Source organism: Anomaloglossus baeobatrachus, chromosome 3 (genome assembly GCF_048569485.1).
Source record: "Anomaloglossus baeobatrachus isolate aAnoBae1 chromosome 3, aAnoBae1.hap1, whole genome shotgun sequence".
Lineage (NCBI taxonomy): Eukaryota > Metazoa > Chordata > Amphibia > Anura > Aromobatidae > Anomaloglossus > Anomaloglossus baeobatrachus.
This window is the reverse complement of record NC_134355.1, coordinates 7032845-7056321: the sequence shown is the minus strand read 5'-3', so window position 1 is coordinate 7056321 and position 23477 is coordinate 7032845.

Sequence of the window (23477 nt, the reverse complement as noted above, 5' to 3'; positions counted from 1 at the left end):
TGGCGGAGGAGGTAGAATAGTACCGGAAGCTGTGGTGGTCGCGAGTCATACATGGAGACATTTCGGTTGTGGCAGTTTTTGCATTTTGGCAACAGATTAAACCTCCGCAGTTTGTAGGTTTTTCAATAATGAAATAATCTGCGGACGTCTAGGCTCGAATGGACCTCGAGCCCCGGCTCCACCAGCCCATAAAGCTCCTTCACCCGGTCATGTGCGGTCAAAAGCTGGCCGGCCACCAGAAGAAGCCCCAAGTTCTCCGAAACCTTGTGATCCTCTCCAATAGCCGGGCCACATTCTCCGGCAGTGCCATCATCATCATCCTCATCTACTGCTTCTTCTGCTCTCCCTCCACTGCATTGTCAGGTTTACATGTGTCCTACAGATCCCTCTGGATCAGAGCATGATGGTACTGTATCACCCGGATCAGAGCATGACGGTACTGTATCACCCGGATCAGAGCATGACGGTACTGTATCACCCGGATCAGAGCATGACTGTACTGTATCACCTAGATCAGAGCATGACTGTACTGTATCACCTGGATCAGAGCATGACTGTACTGTATCACCTGGATCAGAGCATGACTGTACTGTATCACCTGGATCAGAGCATGATGGTACTGTATCACCTAGATCAGAGCATGACTGTACTGTATCACCTGGATCAGAGCATGACTGTACTGTATCACCTGGATCAGAGCATGATGGTACTGTATCACCTGGATCAGAGCATGACAATGCTGTATCACCTGGATCAGAGCATGACGGTACTGTATCACCCGGATCAGAGCATGACGGTACTGTATCACCTGGATCAGAGCATGACTGTACTGTATCACCTGGATCAGAGCATGACTGTACTGTATCACCTGGATCAGAGCATGACGGTACTGTATCACCTGGATCAGAGCATGACAATGCTGTATCACCTGGATCAGAGCATGACGGTACTGTATCACCCGGATCAGAGCATGACGGTACTGTATCACCTGGATCAGAGCATGACTGTACTGTATCACCCGGATCAGAGCATGACGGTACTGTATCACCTGGATCACAGCATGACGGTGCTGTATCACCTGGATCAGAGCATGACGGTACTGTATCACCTGGATCAGAGCATGACTGTACTGTATCACCTGGATCAGAGCATGACAAAGCTGTATCACCTGGATCAGAGCATGACGGTACTGTATCACCCGGATCAGAGCATGACTGTACTGTATCACCTGGATCAGAGCATGACGGTACTGTATCACCCGGATCAGAGCATGACGGTACTGTATCACCTGGATCAGAGCATGACTGTACTGTATCACCTGGATCAGAGCATGACTGTACTGTATCACCTGGATCAGAGCATGACAATGCTGTATCACCTGGATCAGAGCATGACGGTACTGTATCACCCGGATCAGAGCATGACGGTACTGTATCACCTGGATCAGAGCATGACTGTACTGTATCGCCTGGATCAGAGCATGACGGTACTGTATCACCTGGATCAGAGCATGACTGTACTGTATCACCTGGATCAGAGCATGACGGTACTGTATCACCTGGATCAGAGCATGACTGTACTGTATCACCTGGATCAGAGCATGACGGTACTGTATCACCTGGATTAGAGCATGACGGTACTGTATCACCTGGATCAGAGCATGACTGTACTGTATCACCTGGATCAGAGCATGACGGTACTGTATCACCTGGATCAGAGCATGACGGTACTGTATCGCCTGGATCAGAGCATGACGGTACTGTATCGCCTGGATCAGAGCATGACGGTACTGTATCGCCTGGATCAGAGCATGACGGTACTGTATCACCTGGATCAGAGCATGAAGGTACTGTATCACCTGGGTCAGAGCATGAGAGTACTGTATCGCCTGGATCAGACCATGACGGTACTGTATCACCTGGATCAGAGCATGACGGTACTGTATCGCCTGGATCAGAGCATGAAGGTACTGTATCGCCTGGATCAGAGCATGACGGTACTGTATCACCTGGATCAGAGCATGACGGTACTGTATCGCCTGGATCAGAGCATGACGGTACTGTATCGCCTGGATCAGAGCATGACGGTACTGTATCGCCTGGATCAGAGCATGACGGTACTGTATCGCCTGGATCAGAGCATGACGGTACTGTATCGCCTGGATCAGAGCATGACGGTACTGTATCACCTGGATCAGAGCATGACGATACTGTATCGCCTGGATCAGAGCATGACGGTACTGTATCGCCTGGATCAGAGCATGACGGTACTGTATCGCCTGGATCAGAGCATGACGGTACTGTATCGCCTGGATCAGAGCATGACGGTACTGTATCGCCTGGATCAGAGCATGACGGTACTGTATCGCCTGGATCAGAGCATGACGGTACTGTATCGCCTGGATCAGAGCATGACGGTACTGTATCGCCTGGATCAGAGCATGACGGTACTGTATCGCCTGGATCAGATCATGACGGTACTGTATCGCCTGGATCAGAGCATGACTGTACTGTATCACCTGGATCAGAGCATGACGGTACTGTATCACCCGGATCAGAGCATGATGGTACTGTATCACCTGGATCAGAGCATGACGTTACTGTATCACCTGGATCAGAGCATGACGGTACTGTATCACCCGGATCAGAGCATGACTGTACTGTATCACCTGGATCAGAGCATGACAATGCTGTATCACCTGGATCAGAGCATGACGGTACTGTATCACCCGGATCAGAGCATGACGGTACTGTATCACCTGGATCAGAGCATGACTGTACTGTATCACCTGGATCAGAGCATGACTGTACTGTATCACCTGGATCAGAGCATGACGGTACTGTATCACCTGGATCAGAGCATGACAATGCTGTATCACCTGGATCAGAGCATGACGGTACTGTATCACCCGGATCAGAGCATGACGGTACTGTATCACCTGGATCAGAGCATGACTGTACTGTATCACCTGGATCAGAGCATGACGGTACTGTATCACCTGGATCAGAGCATGACTGTACTGTATCACCTTGATCAGAGCATGACGGTACTGTATCACCTGGATCAGAGCATGACGGTACTGTATCACCTGGATTAGAGCATGACGGTACTGTATCACCTGGATCAGAGCATGACTGTACTGTATCACCTGGATCAGAGCATGACGGTACTGTATCACCTGGATCAGAGCATGACGGTACTGTATCACCTGGATCAGAGCATGACGGTACTGTATCACCTGGATTAGAGCATGACGGTACTGTATCACCTGGATCAGAGCATGACTGTACTGTATCACCTGGATCAGAGCATGACGGTACTGTATCACCTGGATCAGAGCATGACGGTACTGTATCGCCTGGATCAGAGCATGACGGTACTGTATCGCCTGGATCAGAGCATGACGGTACTGTATCGCCTGGATCAGAGCATGACGGTACTGTATCACCTGGATCAGAGCATGAAGGTACTGTATCACCTGGGTCAGAGCATGAGAGTACTGTATCGCCTGGATCAGACCATGACGGTACTGTATCACCTGGATCAGAGCATGACGGTACTGTATCGCCTGGATCAGAGCATGAAGGTACTGTATCGCCTGGATCAGAGCATGACGGTACTGTATCACCTGGATCAGAGCATGACGGTACTGTATCGCCTGGATCAGAGCATGACGGTACTGTATCGCCTGGATCAGAGCATGACGGTACTGTATCGCCTGGATCAGAGCATGACGGTACTGTATCGCCTGGATCAGAGTATGACGGTACTGTATCGCCTGGATCAGAGCATGACGGTACTGTATCACCTGGATCAGAGCATGACGGTACTGTATCGCCTGGATCAGAGCATGACGGTACTGTATCGCCTGGATCAGAGCATGACGGTACTGTATCACCTGGATCAGAGCATGAAGGTACTGTATCACCTGGGTCAGAGCATGAGAGTACTGTATCGCCTGGATCAGACCATGACGGTACTGTATCACCTGGATCAGAGCATGACGGTACTGTATCACCTGGATCAGAGCATGACGGTACTGTATCGCCTGGATCAGAGCATGAAGGTACTGTATCGCCTGGATCAGAGCATGACGGTACTGTATCACCTGGATCAGAGCATGACGGTACTGTATCGTCTGGATCAGAGCATGACGGTACTGTATCGCCTGGATCAGAGCATGACGGTACTGTATCGCCTGGATCAGAGCATGACGGTACTGTATCGCCTGGATCAGAGCATGATGGTACTGTATCGCCTGGATCAGAGCATGACGGTACTGTATCGCCTGGATCAGAGCATGAAGGTACTGTATCGCCTGGATCAGAGCATGAAGGTACTGTATCGCCTGGATCAGAGCATGACGGTACTGTATCGCCTGGATCAGAGCATGACGGTACTGTATCGCCTGGATCAGAGCATGACGGTACTATATCACCTGGATCAGACCATGACGGTACTGTATCGCCTGGATCAGAGCATGAAGGTACTGTATCGCCTGGATCAGAGCATGACGGTACTGTATCGCCTGGATCAGAGCATGACGGTACTGTATCACCTGGATCAGAGCATGAAGGTACTGTATCACCTGGGTCAGAGCATGAGAGTACTGTATCGCCTGGATCAGACCATGACGGTGCTGTATCACCTGGATCAGAGCATGACGGTACTGTATCGCCTGGATCAGAGCATGAAGGTACTGTATCGCCTGGATCAGAGCATGACGGTACTGTATCACCTGGATCAGAGCATGACGGTACTGTATCACCTGGATCAGAGCATGACGGTACTGTATCGCCTGGATCAGAGCATGACGGTACTGTATCGCCTGGATCAGAGCATGACGGTACTGTATCGCCTGGATCAGAGCATGACGGTACTGTATCGCCTGGATCAGAGCATGACGGTACTGTATCGCCTGGATCAGAGCATGACGGTACTGTATCGCCTGGGTCAGAGCATGAGAGTACTGTATCGCCTGGATCAGACCATGACGGTACTGTATCACCTGGATCAGAGCATGACGGTACTGTATCGCCTGGATCAGAGCATGACGGTACTGTATCGCCTGGATCAGAGCATGAAGGTACTGTATCGCCTGGATCAGAGCATGACGGTACTGTATCACCTGGATCAGAGCATGACGGTACTGTATCGCCTGGATCAGAGCATGACGGTACTGTATCGCCTGGATCAGAGCATGACGGTACTGTATCGCCTGGATCAGAGCATGACGGTACTGTATCGCCTGGATCAGAGCATGACGGTACTGTATCGCCTGGATCAGAGCATGACGGTACTGTATCGCCTGGATCAGAGCATGACTGTACTGTATCACCTGGATCAGAGCATGACGGTACTGTATCACCCGGATCAGAGCATGACGGTACTGTATCACCCGGATCAGAGCATGATGGTACTGTATCACCTGGATCAGAGCATGACGGTACTGTATCACCTGGATCAGAGCATGACGGTACTGTATCACCCGGATCAGAGCATGACTGTACTGTATCACCTGGATCAGAGCATGACGGTACTGTATCACCTGGATCAGAGCATGACAATGCTGTATCACCTGGATCAGAGCATGACGGTACTGTATCACCCGGATCAGAGCATGACGGTACTGTATCACCTGGATCAGAGCATGACTGTACTGTATCACCTGGATCAGAGCATGACTGTACTGTATCACCTGGATCAGAGCATGACGGTACTGTATCACCAGGATCAGAGCATGACTGTACTGTATCACCTGGATCAGAGCATGACAATGCTGTATCACCTGGATCAGAGCATGACGGTACTGTATCACCCGGATCAGAGCATGACGGTACTGTATCACCTGGATCAGAGCATGACTGTACTGTATCACCTGGATCAGAGCATGACGGTACTGTATCACCTGGATCAGAGCATGACTGTACTGTATCACCTGGATCAGAGCATGACGGTACTGTATCACCTGGATCAGAGCATGACTGTACTGTATCACCTGGATCAGAGCATGACGGTACTGTATCACCTGGATCAGAGCATGACTGTACTGTATCACCTGGATCAGAGCATGACGGTACTGTATCACCTGGATTAGAGCATGACGGTACTGTATCACCTGGATCAGAGCATGACTGTACTGTATCGCCTGGATCAGAGCATGACGGTACTGTATCACCTGGATCAGAGCATGAAGGTACTGTATCACCTGGGTCAGAGCATGAGAGTACTGTATCACCTGGATCAGAGCATGACGGTACTGTATCACCTGGATCAGAGCATGACGGTACTGTATCACCTGGATCAGAGCATGAAGGTACTGTATCACCTGGGTCAGAGCATGAGAGTACTGTATCGCCTGGATCAGACCATGACGGTACTGTATCACCTGGATCAGAGCATGACGGTACTGTATCACCTGGATCAGAGCATGACGGTACTGTATCGCCTGGATCAGAGCATGACTGTACTGTATCGCCTGGATCAGAGCATGAAGGTACTGTATCGCCTGGATCAGAGCATGACGGTACTGTATCACCTGGATCAGAGCATGACGGTACTGTATCGCCTGGATCAGAGCATGAAGGTACTGTATCGCCTGGATCAGGGCATGACGGTACTGTATCACCTGGATCAGAGCATGACGGTACTGTATCGCCTGGATCAGAGCATGACGGTACTGTATCGCCTGGATCAGAGCATGACGGTACTGTATCGCCTGGATCAGAGCATGACGGTACTGTATCGCCTGGATCAGAGCATGACGGTACTGTATCGCCTGGATCAGAGCATGACGGTACTGTATCGCCTGGATCAGAGCATGACGGTACTGTCACAAACCACCGGGGGGGTCACTCAGAAATCCCCCGCGCTGGCTACCAGTACGTCACAATCGGGGGGTAACAAGTGGGGGTCACCCCTCCTTTATACCTCCCGACCGACAGACAGAGCACGTGACGCGCTCTCTAGCGCCCCTCTTATAGTCAGGCCAATTATGGAATTGCCCGACAATAAGCAAGGAGGCCGCTATACTACTTATGCCGATTATTGAAGGGTCCCCGGTGAGAGTAGGGTATATATTCCCCCGACCTCCGCGGGCGGAATATATAAAATCTCCCCGAATCTCACTGGCCTCCCCACAATAATCCTTGGCACAACTCGCTGCCACCAACCGCTTCACGGTAACTATTAGCCGAACACACAGACGTGGGATTCAAGATCGAGATAACAGAACAGCCCAAGATTAATTATATAATTTAATCAGCCTAAAGCACACTAGAAACTACAATATATACAATAGGGAATCTACAGAAGATACATAGGTCAGAGTACAGTTACAGATAAAGCATGGTTTACAAACAGGCATACACAGTTCCCGCAGTTACCTTGTGCGTCTGGCCACAGGGGGGCGCTGTAGGCCAGGTTTCCAGGAACTCCCACAGATGTTTCCTACACGTGACCCCCAGCGAAAGAACACTGGAAAATGGCCGAAGTAGGGTTATCAACCTGGGCAAATCCAGGTCCCCTCCTACCTTAGTGACCTCAGAGGGAGCACTGCTCCACCCCTGGCTGGAGTTATGGACAATCCACAACATGGAATATGGGCCATAACTTTGCCTGGGAGCGTCGTAGGCGGACGCCAATGCTCTCATTGTGACAGTTATGAATTTAGCTACAGAATGAGAGGACTCATGACTCGTCTACTAGTTCCACATTGGCTGATATCACGCCTGGGGTATTTCCCAAGCTCCCGCTCCCATAAAAAGGGTGTGCCAGCATCGTCCGCATGCGGAGACACCATTTTTATGGTTGCCATATTTATCGGAAATATGGCTTGCGAGATATGAACCATTTTTTACTGGAGTCGTTCTGTCTGGATACTTCCAAGCTTGCTAATTAGATAGCAGCTCCTACCACGGGGTCACGGCAGGGAGTCCTCCTGTGTCCATTGTTCCCACATCATCTCATCTCCATATCACAGGAGATGGCCATGGAGGTGTAACACCTTCACAGATGCTGGACATTGAGAACAAGAAGGGAGGGGGGCACTGCCAGGGAGTGATGAGCGATTATGACTGGAAGTCATAATTCATCTTCATATCCCGGGATTTGCCTCACACCTCCCCCCTTTTGAGGGCGCTAGGGGGCAGCACACTCCGGTGTTCCCCCGTGCGCCCGTCCGCGACCTCTCCTTGTCGGGACAGCCCGTCTGCGTTACCGTGGTCACGGCCCCTTTTGTGGCGAATGGTGAAGTTGTATTGCTGGAGCGCAAGGCTCCATCGCAACAATCGCCCATTCGTCCCAGAGACGGTGTGCAACCAGCTGAGGGGATTGTGGTCCGTCTCCACGATGAAGTGGCGCCCGTATAGATAGGGTTGCAGACGCTGCAGGGCCCACACTATGGCCAGGCACTCCTTCTCCATCGTGGAATAGGCCACTTCCCTTGGTAACAGCTTCCTGCTCAGGTACAAGACTGGGTGCTCTTGGCTCGCAGAGTCCACCTGGCTGAGTACCGCACCGAGGCCGAAGTCACTGGCGTCGGTCTGTACTACAAACGGCCGCGTGAAGTCGGCTGCCTGTAGCACGGGCGGGCTGGACAGGGCGTCCTTTAGGGCCCGGAAGGCTGTCTCGCAGTCCACTGTCCAATCGACTGCAGAGGGCAGCTTCTTCTTGGTGAGGTCCGTCAAGGGCTTTGCCAGGCTACTATAGCATGGAACAAACCTCCTATAGTACCCAGCGGTCCCCAAGAAGGACATCACCTGCTTCTTGGTCCTGGGGGTGGGCCAGGATGCGATGGCCTCCACTTTCTCAGGCTCGGGCTTCAGTGTTCTCCCGCCTACCCGGTGACCGCGGTACTGGACCTCGCTCATGGCCAGCTGACACTTTCCCGGCTTGATGGTCAAACCTGCCCGGTGGATCCGCCTGAGCACCTGTGCTAGATGCTCTAGGTGGTCCTCCCAGGTGGGACTGAAGACGGCAATGTCATCCAGGTACGCGGCCGCGTACCCTTCAAGTCCCTTGAGCAGGGTGTTGACCATCCGCTGGAAAGTGGCAGGGGCATTCCTCATCCCGAATGGCATCACCGTGGACTCGTATAGTCCAAATGGGGTAATAAAGGCAGAGCGTTCCCTGGCCTTGCGAGTCAGGGGGATCTGCCAATATCCCCGGCTCAGGTCCATGATGGTCAGGTACTGAGCCCCGGCCAACTGATCGAGCAGGTCATCGATGCGTGGCATTGGGTACGCATCGGCGACCGTGACAGCATTGAGCCCCCTGTAGTCCACGCAGAACCGAGTGGTTCGGTCCTTCTTAGGGACGAGGACTACAGGCGAGGCCCAAGCGCTGTTGGATGCCTGGATCACCCCCAGCTTCAGCATCTCGTCAATCTCCTGGCGCATGTGTTGCTGCACCTCCAGGGAGACCCGATATGCTGAACGCCGGATCGGGGGATGATCCCCAGTGTCCACGTGATGGACAGCCAAGTCAGTCCTTCCGGGCTGGTTGGTAAACAACCCCCGGAAGGGGAGGAGGGTGGCCCACAGCTGGGACCGTTGGTCCTCCAAGAGCTGGTGGCCAACCTCCACATCCTCAATGGATCCGCCGGCCCTAACCTGGGCTAGCATATCCAAGAGGGTTTCCGCTTCTCCCTCCTCGGGCAGGTTGCACACGGGGAGCGCACACGCCTCCCGCTCATGATGTGCCTTCATCATGTTCACATGGAAGGGCTTCCGCCTTCCACGGGCAGGGTCCAGGGTGACCAGGTACGTCACAGGGTTGAGCTGCTGGTACACGAGGTATGGGCCTTCCCAGGCTGCCTGAAGCTTGTCCTGTGGTACGGGGACCAGTACCCACACCTTTTGACCCACTTGGTAGGTCCTCTCACAAGCGTTCTGGTCGTACCAACGCTTCTGATCGGCCTGGGCTTGAGCCATATTGTCGTGTACCAGTTGCGTCAAGGCCTGCATTTTGTCCCGGAAGCGCATGACATACTCGATAACCGACACTCCAGGGGTGGCCAAATCCCCTTCCCAAGCCTCTTTCACCAGAGCCAGGGGGCCCCGCACACGTCGCCCGTACAGGAGCTCAAACGGTGAGAATCCTGTTGAGGCCTGTGGAACCTCCCGGTAAGCAAATAACAGGTGTGGGAGATACCGCTCCCAGTCACGCCCATGGGAGTCGACCAACATCTTAAGCATCTGCTTTAAGGTGCCATTGAACCGCTCGCACAGGCCATTAGTCTGTGGATGGTACGGGCTGGCCACCAGATGTCGCACCTGGACTTGCTTACAGAGGGCCTCCATCAGCTGGGACATGAATTGGGTCCCCCGGTCAGTGAGCATTTCCTGGGGAAAACCCACTCGGGAGAAAATCTCCAGCAATGCGGTGGCCACCTTGTCAGCCCGAATGGACGACAAGGCCACTGCTTCTGGGTACCGGGTGGCATAGTCCACTACCGTCAGTATGAAGCGTTTCCCGGAGCTGCTGGGGATGGCCAGCGGGCCGACCAGATCCACAGCCACCCTCCTGAAAGGCTCATCGATGATGGGCAGAGATACCAGTGGGGCTTTGGGGTGTGGCCCCGCCTTCCCCACTCTCTGACAGGTTTCACACGAACGGCAGTAGGCAGCCACATCGGCCCCCATTTTTGGCCAGTAGAAATGCTGGTTTAACCTGGCCTTGGTCTTAGCGATCCCTAGGTGTCCGGCCATCGGAATCTCATGTGCGATCCGCAACAACTCCGTCCGGAACGGATAGGGTACCACCAACTGTCGGTCCCTGGGCCACGCCTCCGGTGAACCCTGCTGGACCGTGACCCGGTACAGCCGTCCTTGGTCCCAGACCACTCGCTCCGGGTCCGAGTCCGAGGGAGGCTGTGCCGCCTGCTCCTTAAGAGCTTTCAGGCTGTCGTCAGCTTCTAGCGCTGCCTGAAACCCCTGACTAGATGTGGCCAGAATCGACGAGACTGTCACATCTTCGGTCAGTACCCCGGGACCTGTGTCCTGGCCTCCACCTGACTCGGCTGCCACTTGGTCAGAAGGGGAAGAGCTATCGGACCTCCGGGAGGCCCCTTGGCTTCCAGCACTCCCACTGCGGGTGACAGCGGCCACAGCCGCTGCGACCGTGGGTTGTGCCTGCTCCTCCTCCGTTCCTGACCAAGTCGCCGGTTCAGGCAGACCTACCTGGCTTCCTGACACCCCGGTTGTGGGGGAACCATGCACCGAGATCTTACCTGGGATCACTTCCGCTCCTGGACCGGCCCCAATCTCACCTGCCTGTTCCCCTCCTGCAGCAACAGAACCCCGCTGTGAAATCTCTGGGGACCCCACATTTGCTGTGGTAGCCCCCACCCCACACACTGGTCCTCCCCCTGCAGCACCCTGCTCTCTGCTTATCCCTGCAGAGGGCAGCAGATCCCAGCTCACAGGCTGATTACTTGTAGAGGCATTGTCACACCTTTCTCTGACCCCCTCCCCTGTCACAGCTGCAGCTGTGTGTGTGTCTATGGTGTCTGTGCAAGCAGAAATATCAGAGTTCACTCCCCCCTCTCTCACATCATTCATAGATAACACATTAACATTGTCAGGAGTCATGTCCGTACTGGCTGAAGGTTCAGCCCTTGGTGGGGGCCCAAACTGGGAGGTTATCTGCCCCAAATCTGTCCCAAGTAGCACGTTTGCGGGGATCCGATCAGTTACCCCCACCTCCCTCACCCCTCGCCCTGCGCCCCAGTCCACATAAATGTCAGCAACAGGCAGCGCCGGGTCAATGCCTCCAATCCCGGAGACAGCGAGGGTTTTTCCAGGGATCAAGTCTTGGGGGGACACCATCTCAGGCCGCACCAGAGTCACCTCCGAGGCGCTGTCTCGCAGTCCTATGGTCACAGACCGGCCGACGGTGACAGGTTGGAAGCTGTCCAGGGACCTACCACCACCCCCACCCACACAATACATCTTGGGCGGCCCTTGGGACGGGGACGGAGCCGGGGCCTTGGGACGCTGAGGGCACATGGCCTTGAAGTGTCCAGGTAGGTTGCACTGGTGGCACCGTCTTGGTTCTGCCACGGGCCTGGAGAGGGGAGTTGAGGGGGACACCCCCTGCAGTCTAGGGGCAGGTGGGGCAGTCGCAGAGTTCATCTTACCCCCTCTCCAGGTGCTGCTGGTGGCTGCTCTCCTGGCCTCAGGAGCCCGATTGTTGGTGTAGTCATCGGCCAGGGCAGCTGTAGCCGTGGATCCCTTTGGCTTCTGGTCTCGGATGAACTGGCGGAGATCCTCAGGGCAGTTCCACAAGAGTTGCTCCGTGATGAACAAGTCCAGGATCTCCGGTCCGGTGGAAAGCTGCAGGCCTTGGGTCCAGTGGTCGGCAGCTCGGGCAAGTGCCCGCCGGTGGTCAGCCCAGGAGTCCTTTGGTCCCTTTTGCAGGGTCCGGAACTTCTTGCGGTAGGACTCCGGAGTGAGGTTGTACTGTTGGATCAGGGCCCGCTTGATGGTGTCGTAGCCCTGATCTGCCTCAGCAGGCAAGTCCCCAAGGATATCCAGGGCCTTACCCCTTAGACGGGGGGTCAGGTATTTGGCCCACTGATCCTTGTCCAGATGGTGCTGCAAGCAAGTCCGTTCAAAAGCAGTCAGGAAAGAGTCCAAGTCTCCATCCTTCTCCAGCACTGGGAAGTCCTCAACACGGACCTTTGGAAGTTTGGTGTCTTGAAGGTCACGTGTGGCTGATGAGGGCCGGAGCTGAGCTAGCTGCAGCTGGTGGTCACGGTCTGCCTGTTGCAGTCGCTCTTCACGTGCTGCTTGCCGCTCCGCAGCCTCACGCGCTGCTTGCCGCTCCGCAGCCTCAGCGTCACGCGCCGCCTGCCGCTCTGCCCTGCGCTCTGCCAGGAGTTCCTTGTAGCCCTCCTGGTCTCCAGCCTGGAGAAGGGCCATAGCCATTTGAAGAAGGCTATCCGAGCCTCCCAGGCTCGGTGGAATGGCACGTGGTGATCTGCGGCCCGCTGCGGAGCCTGGTGATTCACTGTCCATTGCAGAGCGGAGGGCTGGCCTCTGGCTCGTTGAGGACCCTTGGGCGAGCTCCTCCTCATTTTGTCCAGCAGTGCCAGGTTGTGCGATGTCCTCTGCAGAGCTGTTCTCTGGCGTCGGGCTCTTGGAGGGCTCGTGGACAACCTCCTCATCGTCTCTGGCCTGAGCATCGGCCATTCCTTTGGCTTTGCTCCTGGTGCTCTCAGCCATTCTTGCAGACTTTGGTCACTGACACAGAACTGACACCTGATGCCTCCACACACCTTACAGTATCTGCACTCTGACACTCTAGTGTTGAGCTAGTCTGAAGACCCCAGCAGCCACAGCTGCTGCAGGCAGTCTTTAGTGTCTGGGAGTATGGGTCTCACACTCACACACACTATTATCTCGATCCCACCGCTATGCCACCAATATGTCACAAACCACCGGGGGGGTCACTCAGAAATCCCCCGCGCTGGCTACCAGTACGTCACAATCGGGGGGTAACAAGTGGGGGTCACCCCTCCTTTATACCTCCCGACCGACAGACAGAGCACGTGACGCGCTCTCTAGCGCCCCTCTTATAGTCAGGCCAATTATGGAATTGCCCGACAATAAGCAAGGAGGCCGCTATACTACTTATGCCGATTATTGAAGGGTCCCCGGTGAGAGTAGGGTATATATTCCCCCGACCTCCGCGGGCGGAATATATAAAACCTCCCCGAATCTCACTGGCCTCCCCACAATAATCCTTGGCACAACTCGCTGCCACCAACCGCTTCACGGTAACTATTAGCCGAACACACAGACGTGGGATTCAAGATCGAGATAACAGAACAGCCCAAGATTAATTATATAATTTAATCAGCCTAAAGCACACTAGAAACTACAATATATACAATAGGGAATCTACAGAATATACATATGTCAGAGTACAGTTACAGATAAAGCATGGTTTACAAACAGGCATACACAGTTCCCGCAGTTACCTTGTGCGTCTGGCCACAGGGGGGCGCTGTAGGCCAGGTTTCCAGGAACTCCCACAGATGTTTCCTACACGTGACCCCCAGCGAAAGAACACTGGAAAATGGCCGAAGTAGGGTTATCAACCTGGGCAAATCCAGGTCCCCTCCTACCTTAGTGACCTCAGAGGGAGCACTGCTCCACCCCTGGCTGGAGTTATGGACAATCCACAACATGGAATATGGGCCATAACTTTGCCTGGGAGCGTCGTAGGCGGACGCCAATGCTCTCATTGTGACAGTTATGAATTTAGCTACAGAATGAGAGGACTCATGACTCGTCTACTAGTTCCACATTGGCTGATATCACGCCTGGGGTATTTCCCAAGCTCCCGCTCCCATAAAAAGGGTGTGCCAGCATCGTCCGCATGCGTAGACACCATTTTTATGGTTGCCATATTTATCGGAAATATGGCTTGCGAGATATGAACCATTTTTTACTGGAGTCGTTCTGTCTGGATACTTCCAAGCTTGCTAATTAGATAGCAGCTCCTACCACGGGGTCACGGCAGGGAGTCCTCCTGTGTCCATTGTTCCCACATCATCTCATCTCCATATCACAGGAGATGGCCATGGGATGTGACACCTTCACAGATGCTGGACATTGAGAACAAGAAGGGAGGGGGGCACTGCCAGGGAGTGATGAGCGATTATGACTGGAAGTCATAATTCATCTTCATATCCCGGGATTTGCCTCACAGGTACTGTATCGCCTGGATCAGAGCATGACGGTACTGTATCGCCTGGATCAGAGCATGACGGTACTGTATCGCCTGGATCAGAGCATGACGGTACTGTATCACCTGGATCAGAGCATGAAGGTACTGTATCACCTGGGTCAGAGCATGAGAGTACTGTATCGCCTGGATCAGACCATGACGGTACTGTATCACCTGGATCAGAGCATGAAGGTACTGTATCGCCTGGATCAGAGCATGACGGTACTGTATCGCCTGGATCAGAGCATGACGGTACTGTATCGCCTGGATCAGAGCATGACGGTACTGTATCGCCTGGATCAGAGCATGACGGTACTGTATCGCCTGGATCAGAGCATGACGGTACTGTATCGCCTGGATCAGAGCATGACGGTACTGTATCGCCTGGATCAGAGCATGACGGTACTGTATCGCCTGGATCAGAGCATGAAGGTACTGTATCGCCTGGATCAGAGCATGACGGTACTGTATCGCCTGGATCAGAGCATGACGGTACTGTATCGCCTGGATCAGAGCATGAAGGTACTGTATCGCCTGGATCAGAGCATGACGGTACTGTATCGCCTGGATCAGAGCATGACGGTACTGTATCGCCTGGATCAGAGCATGACGGTACTATATCACCTGGATCAGACCATGACGGTACTGTATCGCCTGGATCAGAGCATGAAGGTACTGTATCGCCTGGATCAGAGCATGACAATGCTGTATCGCCTGGATCAGAGCATGACGGTACTGTATCGCCTGGATCAGAGCATGAAGGTACTGTATCACCTGGATCAGAGCATGACGGTACTGTATCACCTGGATCAGAGCATGACGGTACTGTATCACCTGGATCAGAGCATGACGGTACTGTATCACCTGGATCAGACCATGACGGTACTGTATCGCCTGTATCAGAGCATGAAGGTACTGTATCGCCTGGATCAGAGCATGACGATGCTGTATCGCCTGGATCAGAGCATGACGGTACTGTATCGCCTGGATCAGAGCATGAAGGTACTGTATCACCTGGATCAGAGCATGACGGTACTGTATCGCCTGGATCAGAGCATGACGGTACTGTATCACCTGGATCAGAGCATGACGGTACTGTATCGCCTGGATCAGAGCATGACGGTACTGTATCGCCTGGATCAGAGCATGACGGTACTGTATCACCTGGATCAGAGCATGAAGGTACTGTATCACCTGGATCAGAGCATGACGGTACTGTATCACCCGGATCAGAGCATGACGGTACTGTATCGCCTGGATCAGAGCATGACGGTACTGTATCGCCTGGATCAGAGCATGACGGTACTGTATCGCCTGGATCAGAGCATGACGGTACTGTATCGCCTGGATCAGAGCATGAAGGTACTGTATCGCCTGGATCAGAGCATGAAGGTACTGTATCGCCTGGATCAGAGCATGACGGTACTGTATCGCCTGGATCAGAGCATGACGGTACTGTATCGCCTGGATCAGAGCATGACGGTACTATATCACCTGGATCAGACCATGACGGTACTGTATCGCCTGGATCAGAGCATGAAGGTACTGTATCGCCTGGATCAGAGCATGACGATGCTGTATCGCCTGGATCAGAGCATGACGGTACTGTATCGCCTGGATCAGAGCATGAAGGTACTGTATCACCTGGATCAGAGCATGACGGTACTGTATCACCTGGATCAGAGCATGACGGTACTGTATCACCTGGATCAGAGCATGACGGTACTATATCACCTGGATCAGACCATGACGGTACTGTATCGCCTGTATCAGAGCATGAAGGTACTGTATCGCCTGGATCAGAGCATGACGATGCTGTATCGCCTGGATCAGAGCATGACGGTACTGTATCGCCTGGATCAGAGCATGAAGGTACTGTATCACCTGGATCAGAGCATGACGGTACTGTATCACCTGGATCAGAGCATGACGGTACTGTATCGCCTGGATCAGAGCATGACGGTACTGTATCACCTGGATCAGAGCATGACGGTACTGTATCGCCTGGATCAGAGCATGACGGTACTGTATCGCCTGGATCAGAGCATGACGGTACTGTATCACCTGGATCAGAGCATGAAGGTACTGTATCACCTGGATCAGAGCATGACGGTACTGTATCACCCGGATCAGAGCATGACGGTACTGTATCGCCTGGATCAGACCATGACGGTACTCTCAGCTATTATTTCTTGAGGAAAGTCCTCACTAAACTGTACCCTCACATGGCAGAGACCGAGGGCCGCTCCTTGGAACTGCAGGATGCGCTCCACCATGGAGAGGCGCTGTTGATGCGGGTCACTCTACATCTTTGTCATGGTCCATTGAGTAATTGGTGTAAATTGCAGTGTCGGACCGCTGCACTTCTGTTACACCTCCTGAATGGACATCTTCTGGCCTACAACAACAGGGAAGAGCATTGTGTGACGTCTCAGTGGACGGCTCCTCCTCAGCTGTAACCGCGCACCGTAGTGAGCGACACGGAAACATGATAGGCTGAGCTGTGTTCTTCGTCACTACTTTACGTGCGCAGTGACCCTGACTCAGGACACATTACATCCAGGGGGCAACATACAAAAGTGACCGGACAGTGACCCCAGTCCTGTGTGCATTGTTTCTCAAATGAAGGGGCAATTGGGTGTGGTGCGGACCAGATGCCTTGGCAGGTGAATTCTTGGGAGCTCACTGAAATTTCTGTCATTCTCCTGGACTTAGCATGATCTGACTGATTACAAATGACTAAGGGGTCATTTTTGGACTGTATTTTTAATGTTACAAAGCGTGATAAGTCAGTCAGTCCCTGGTAGACAGCAGCGGTCACCATCCCTTCATGTGTTGTGGTCCAGTCGACGCTGCTAATACTGTGTTTGCAGTAAGGAGCTGGAGAAAGTGCTGGATACATTTCTCGGAGACCTCTGGGTGTGACGCGCGTTTCAGAGCGGTCGGAGGCCGTGCAATATTTGTGATTCTCGGTGAATCAAATTTATTTTAAAAATTCAGTAAAACTGAGAAATTCTAATTTCCCAAGACTTGATGACCTCTCGTTTTCTATCTTTGTATTGTTTTTGTATATTTTGTCTGTGAGGGTAAAATTGTCTGCACAGTAAGGGGGGACTTTTATATACTTTCGATCGCTGAAATTAGTAAATGATATGAAACATTCCATCACACGATATTTTCGCACTATTATTTGTCGCAGCGTCCTAGATGCCGCGTCTTCCCTGCGGAGATGGAAGCGTTTTTTTTTCGCAGGAAACTGCGGTGTCTGTGCCCATGATCAGGGTTTAGGCCGCTGCGGACTTTCGTTGCCATCTCCCCACGGAAAAGAGTTTTATCTCCACAGCATAAATTGACATACCGCGGCTCGGAAATGTTAGCTCTGCTGCGGAAAAAAGCCCAGTGGTCAGGAGATTTCTGTACGTCCCGTCCATTGTGTTTCTACTGTACAACGCAGCGTTTTGGACTCGGCGAAAACACGGAGCATCCAAAACGCTGCTAGTCCTCACCATCTGCACTCACCCTGACTTCATGGGGCCAACGAGACGCAGCTTTTTTCATAGCTCTATTGAAATTATTTAGGTTGGGATTTGGACCTTCCTAAACATTCTTCAGAACCTTTAGGCTCTAGACTAATGGAAAAGACCCTGCCGCTCCTGGTACCATTTTTTCATGGTACAGAAGCCGAGAAAAGGAATTCCTTCCATACTTTTCTGAAGGCGGTGCTCCAGTGTATTTCAGTGATGAAAAAATGTGACATTGAGAACAACGTGAGTGAATGGAGACTATTGATTCACCCGAAAAATGTCTGAAAGCTGCGTCTGCTCAATGGCAGCGAGGAAGCTTCACGGCCTGTAAAGCATTCTGTGCGCGGGAAGGAAAGCTGAGAATTTAGACTTTATTCCCAAGAAACATAACTACGAGGATCAAGAATGGTCAATATGAGGTGATCTGAGAGTTCTCACTTTGCTCCTTGGGCAGCGAGGAGGATACACAAAGTCTCCATGCTTTATGAGTGAATGGGACAGCTAGGGTAGGACTCATCACTGGAGCCAAAAGTTGGTCGAGAACATCTGTGCAGCCTGGACTCAAGACCATGGTTGTGTAAAGTTTAGTTGGTCCCAGTAAAGTTCTCCGGCCACTACTGCACATTAAGCTTGGACTGATGAAGGAGTTTGTGAAAGCTCTACCGAAAGAAGGGAGACTTAAGTACCTGTGTACCAAGTTTCGGGGACAGTCAGAAGCAAAACTGAAGCAGGGCATTTTTGTGGGTCCAGATTTTCGCAAACTCGTGAAGGACAACAAGTTCAAAACAAAAATGAAAGTTGTTGAGAAAAGGGCTTGGTATATTTAATAACAACAAAAATCCAAAACTTAAGTAAATGGTGGAGAATGTTTCCAAGCCTTGGGTTATCTGATGGATGTGAAGTTACAGATTTTACATTCCTATTTGAACGACTTTCCTGAAAACCTTGATGCTGTCAGTGAAGAGCAAATAGAAAGATGTCATCAGCATATCGAGGAGATGGAAGAATGACACCAAGGTAGATGGAAGGTGAAGACGATGGAAGATGAAGATCATGGGGAACAATACTGAAGTAGATGGAAGGTGAAGATGGGGATGATACCAAGGTAGATGGAAGGTGAAGATGATGGGGGACGACACCAAGGTAGATGGAAGGTGAAGATGATGGGGAAGATACCAAGGTAGATGGAAGGTGAAGATGATGGGGGACGATACCAAGGAAGATGGAAGGTGAAGATGATGGGGGACGATACCAAGGTAGATGGAAGGTGAAGATGATGGGGGACGATACCAAGGAAGATGGAAGGTGAAGATGATGGGGGACGATACCAAGGTAGATGGAAGGTGAAGATGATGGAGGGATGATACCAAGGTAGATGGAAGGTGAAGATGATGGGGACGATACCAAGGTAGATGGAAGGTGAAGATGATGGGGGACGATACCAAGGTAGATGGAAGGTGAAGACGATGGGGGACGATACCAAGGTAGATGGAAGGTGAAGATGATGGGGGACGATACCAAGGTAGATGGAAGGTGAAGATGATGAGGATGATACCAAGGTAGATGGAAGGTGAAGATGATGGGGGACGATACCAAGGTAGATGGAAGGTGAAGATGATGGGGGACGATACCAAGGTAGATGGAAGGTGAAGATGATGGGGGACGATACCAAGGTAGATGGAAGGTGAAGATGATGGGGGACGATACCAAGGAAGATGGAAGGTGAAGATGATGGGGGACGATACCAAGGTAGATGGAAGGTGAAGATGATGGAGGGATGATACCAAGGTAGATGGAAGGTGAAGATGATGGGGGGACGATACCAAGGTAGATGGAAGGTGAAGATGATGGGGACGATACCAAGGTAGATGGAAGGTGAAGATGATGGGGGACGATACCAAGGTAGATGGAAGGTGAAGACGATGGGGGACGATACCAAGGTAGATGGAAGGTGAAGATGATGGGGGACGATACCAAGGTAGATGGAAGGTGAAGATGATGAGGATGATACCAAGGTAGATGGAAGGTGAAGATGATGGGGGACGATACCAAGGTAGATGGAAGGTGAAGATGATGGGGGATGATACCAAGGAAGATGGAAGGTGAAGATGATGGGGGACTATACCAAGGTAGATGGAAGGTGAAGATGATGGAGGGATGATACCAAGGTAGATGGAAGGTGAAGATGATGGGGGGACGATACCAAGGTAGATGGAAGGTGAATATGATGGGGGACGATACCAAGGTAGATGGAAGGTGAAGATGATGGGGGACGATACCAAGGTAGATGGAAGGTGAAGATGATGGAGGACGATACCAAGGTAGATGGAAGGTGAAGATGATGGAGGGATGATACCAAGGTAGATGGAAGGTGAAGATGATGGAGGACGATACCAAGGTAGATGGAAGGTGAAGATGATGGGGATGATACCAAGGTAGATGGAAGGTGAAGATGATGGGGGACGATACCAAGGTAGATGGAAGGTGAAGATGATGGGGACGATACCAAGGTAGATGGAAGGTGAAGATGATGGGGGACGATACCAAGGTAGATGGAAGGTGAAGATGATGGGGGACGATACCAAGGTAGATGGAAGGTGAAGATGATGGGGACGATACCAAGGTAGATGGAAGGTGAAGATGATGGAGGACGATACCAAGGTAGATGGAAGGTGAAGATGATGGAGGACGATACCAAGGTAGATGGAAGGTGAAGATGATGGGGGACGATACCAAGGTAGATGGAAGGTGAAGATGATGGGGACGATACCAAGGTAGATGGAAGGTGAAGATGGGGGACGATACCAAGGTAGATGGAAGGTGAAGATGATGGGGGACGATACCAAGGTAGATGGAAGGTGAAGATGATGGAGGACGATACCAAGGTAGATGGAAGGTGAAGATGGGGGACGACTGCTGGAGGCTTCACAGAGAAGATCCGCCGCCATCTATAGCAGAAAAGGAATAGACACAAGAATTAATTTCCAATAAAAGTTGCAGAATGAGTGTTGGATACATTTTTATATCGGGCACATTTTTGGCTACAATAAAAATGTCTTAAAAAATTGGGGAATAAGAAAACAAAAGAATCCGTCGTTGGAATGGAAACAAATTTGATAAACCCAGCCCCGTGTACCTGATATTTCTGCCTATGCGTTGTCCGCCCTGCGTCTGTTACGTTACATCTTATTTTCAGAGAATATAATAAAAGCCTCTATTTTTTGGCCATGGATCAGAACGATGCGCTGTACAGAGAGAATCAATCATTGTCTCTTCTTCCTTCTCTCAGTCAGCGGCGGCTCTGCGGGAATTCTTCGCTCGCCGGGTGGTCTCCGCTCATCCTATTTATGAAAAATATCTTCAGATCACTTCAAAATAAACCAAGAAAAGCGCAGCTGCCAGGAAAACGAAAATAGTGGCGCCAAACCCGGCCAGCCGCTGCTATAAATCTCATCTGATGAAAGATTGCGTGTTTCCTAGAAATGCAGACTCCAGTAAAATGATGCTGCTTCCTAACATGAATCGCAGGGCCGCCATGAGCGTGCCTGCTGCCATGGTGCCTGTGCCTTATGTAACGCTTTCTGACCTACGCAGCTCGGACCGCGGCCCTGAGATTGGCAAAGCAATCCACAGACGAGCAACTTCAAGCTGAATTTCCTGGAAATTTCATCTCAAATTTGAACCTCACCCCCCAAAAAAGCCTGGAGCCATTTCACACATTGTTAAAGACTCAAAGAGAGTGGATTAATGATGGCAGCTGTGGCCATGGTGGCTTCTCCGTAATCGCATCACATGGTCAAGAATATCCACTCAGTGGGGACTATGGCAGGCAGCAGGAAAGATGGGGTCCGGATAAAAACATTCTATGCTTGCACAGAATACGATTAGTACATCCGAGCACACAGCTCAGTCCATATAGAGAGGAAAAAACCTTAACCCAAGTGCACAAGCACATAGAAAATGGGAATGGTGCTGTCATGCTGTGAATAATAATTCAAAGATTCAAATCTTATATAGGGAAGTGCTGGACCTGTGTAGTCACTCAGTGTGATATATAGGAAGTGCTGGACCTGTGTAGTCACTCAGTGTGATATATAGGAAGTGCTGGACCTGTGTAGTCACTCAGTGTGATATATAGGAAGTGCTGGACCTGTGTAGTCACTCAGTGTGATATATAGGAAGTGCTGGACCTGTGTAGTCACTCAGTGTGATATATAGGAAGTGCTGGACCTGTGTAGTCACTCAGTGTGATATATAGGAAGTGCTGGACCTGTGTAGTCACTCAGTGTGATTATATAGGAAGTGCTGGACCTGTGTAGTCACTCAGTGTGATATATATAGGAAGTGCTGGACCTGTGTAGTCACTCAGTGTGATTATATAGGAAGTGCTGGACCTGTGTAGTCACTCAGTGTAATATATAGGAAGTGCTGGACCTGTGTAGTCAGTGTGATATATAGGAAGTGCTGGACCTGTGTAGTCACTCAGTGTGATTATATAGGAAGTGCTGGACCTGTGTAGTCACTCAGTGTGATATATAGGAAGTGCTGGACCTGTGTAGTCACTCAGTGTGATATATAGGAAGTGCTGGACCTGTGTAGTCACTCAGTGTGATATATATAGGAAGTGCTGGACCTGTGTAGTCACTCAGTGTGATATATATAGGAAGTGCTGGACCTGTGTAGTCACTCAGTGTGATATATAGGAAGTGCTGGACCTGTGTAGTCACTCAGTGTTATATACAGGAAGTGCTGGACCTGTGTAGTCAGTGTGATATATAGGAAGTGCTGGACCTGTGTAGTCACTCAGTGTGATATATAGGAAGTGCTGGACCTGTGTAGTCACTCAGTGTGATATATATAGGAAGTGCTGGACCTGTGTAGTCACTCAGTGTGATATATAGGAAGTGCTGGACCTGTGTAGTCACTCAGTGTGATATATAGGAAGTGCTGGACCTGTGTAGTCACTCAGTGTGATTATATAGGAAGTGCTGGACCTGTGTAGTCACTCAGTGTGATATATAGGAAGTGCTGGACCTGTGTAGTCACTCAGTGTGATTATATAGGAAGTGCTGGACCTGTGTAGTCACTCAGTGTGATATATAGGAAGTGCTGGACCTGTGTAGTCACTCAGTGTGATATATAGGAAGTGCTGGACCTGTGTAGTCACTCAGTGTGATATATAGGAAGTGCAGGACCTGTGTAGTCACTCAGTGTGAT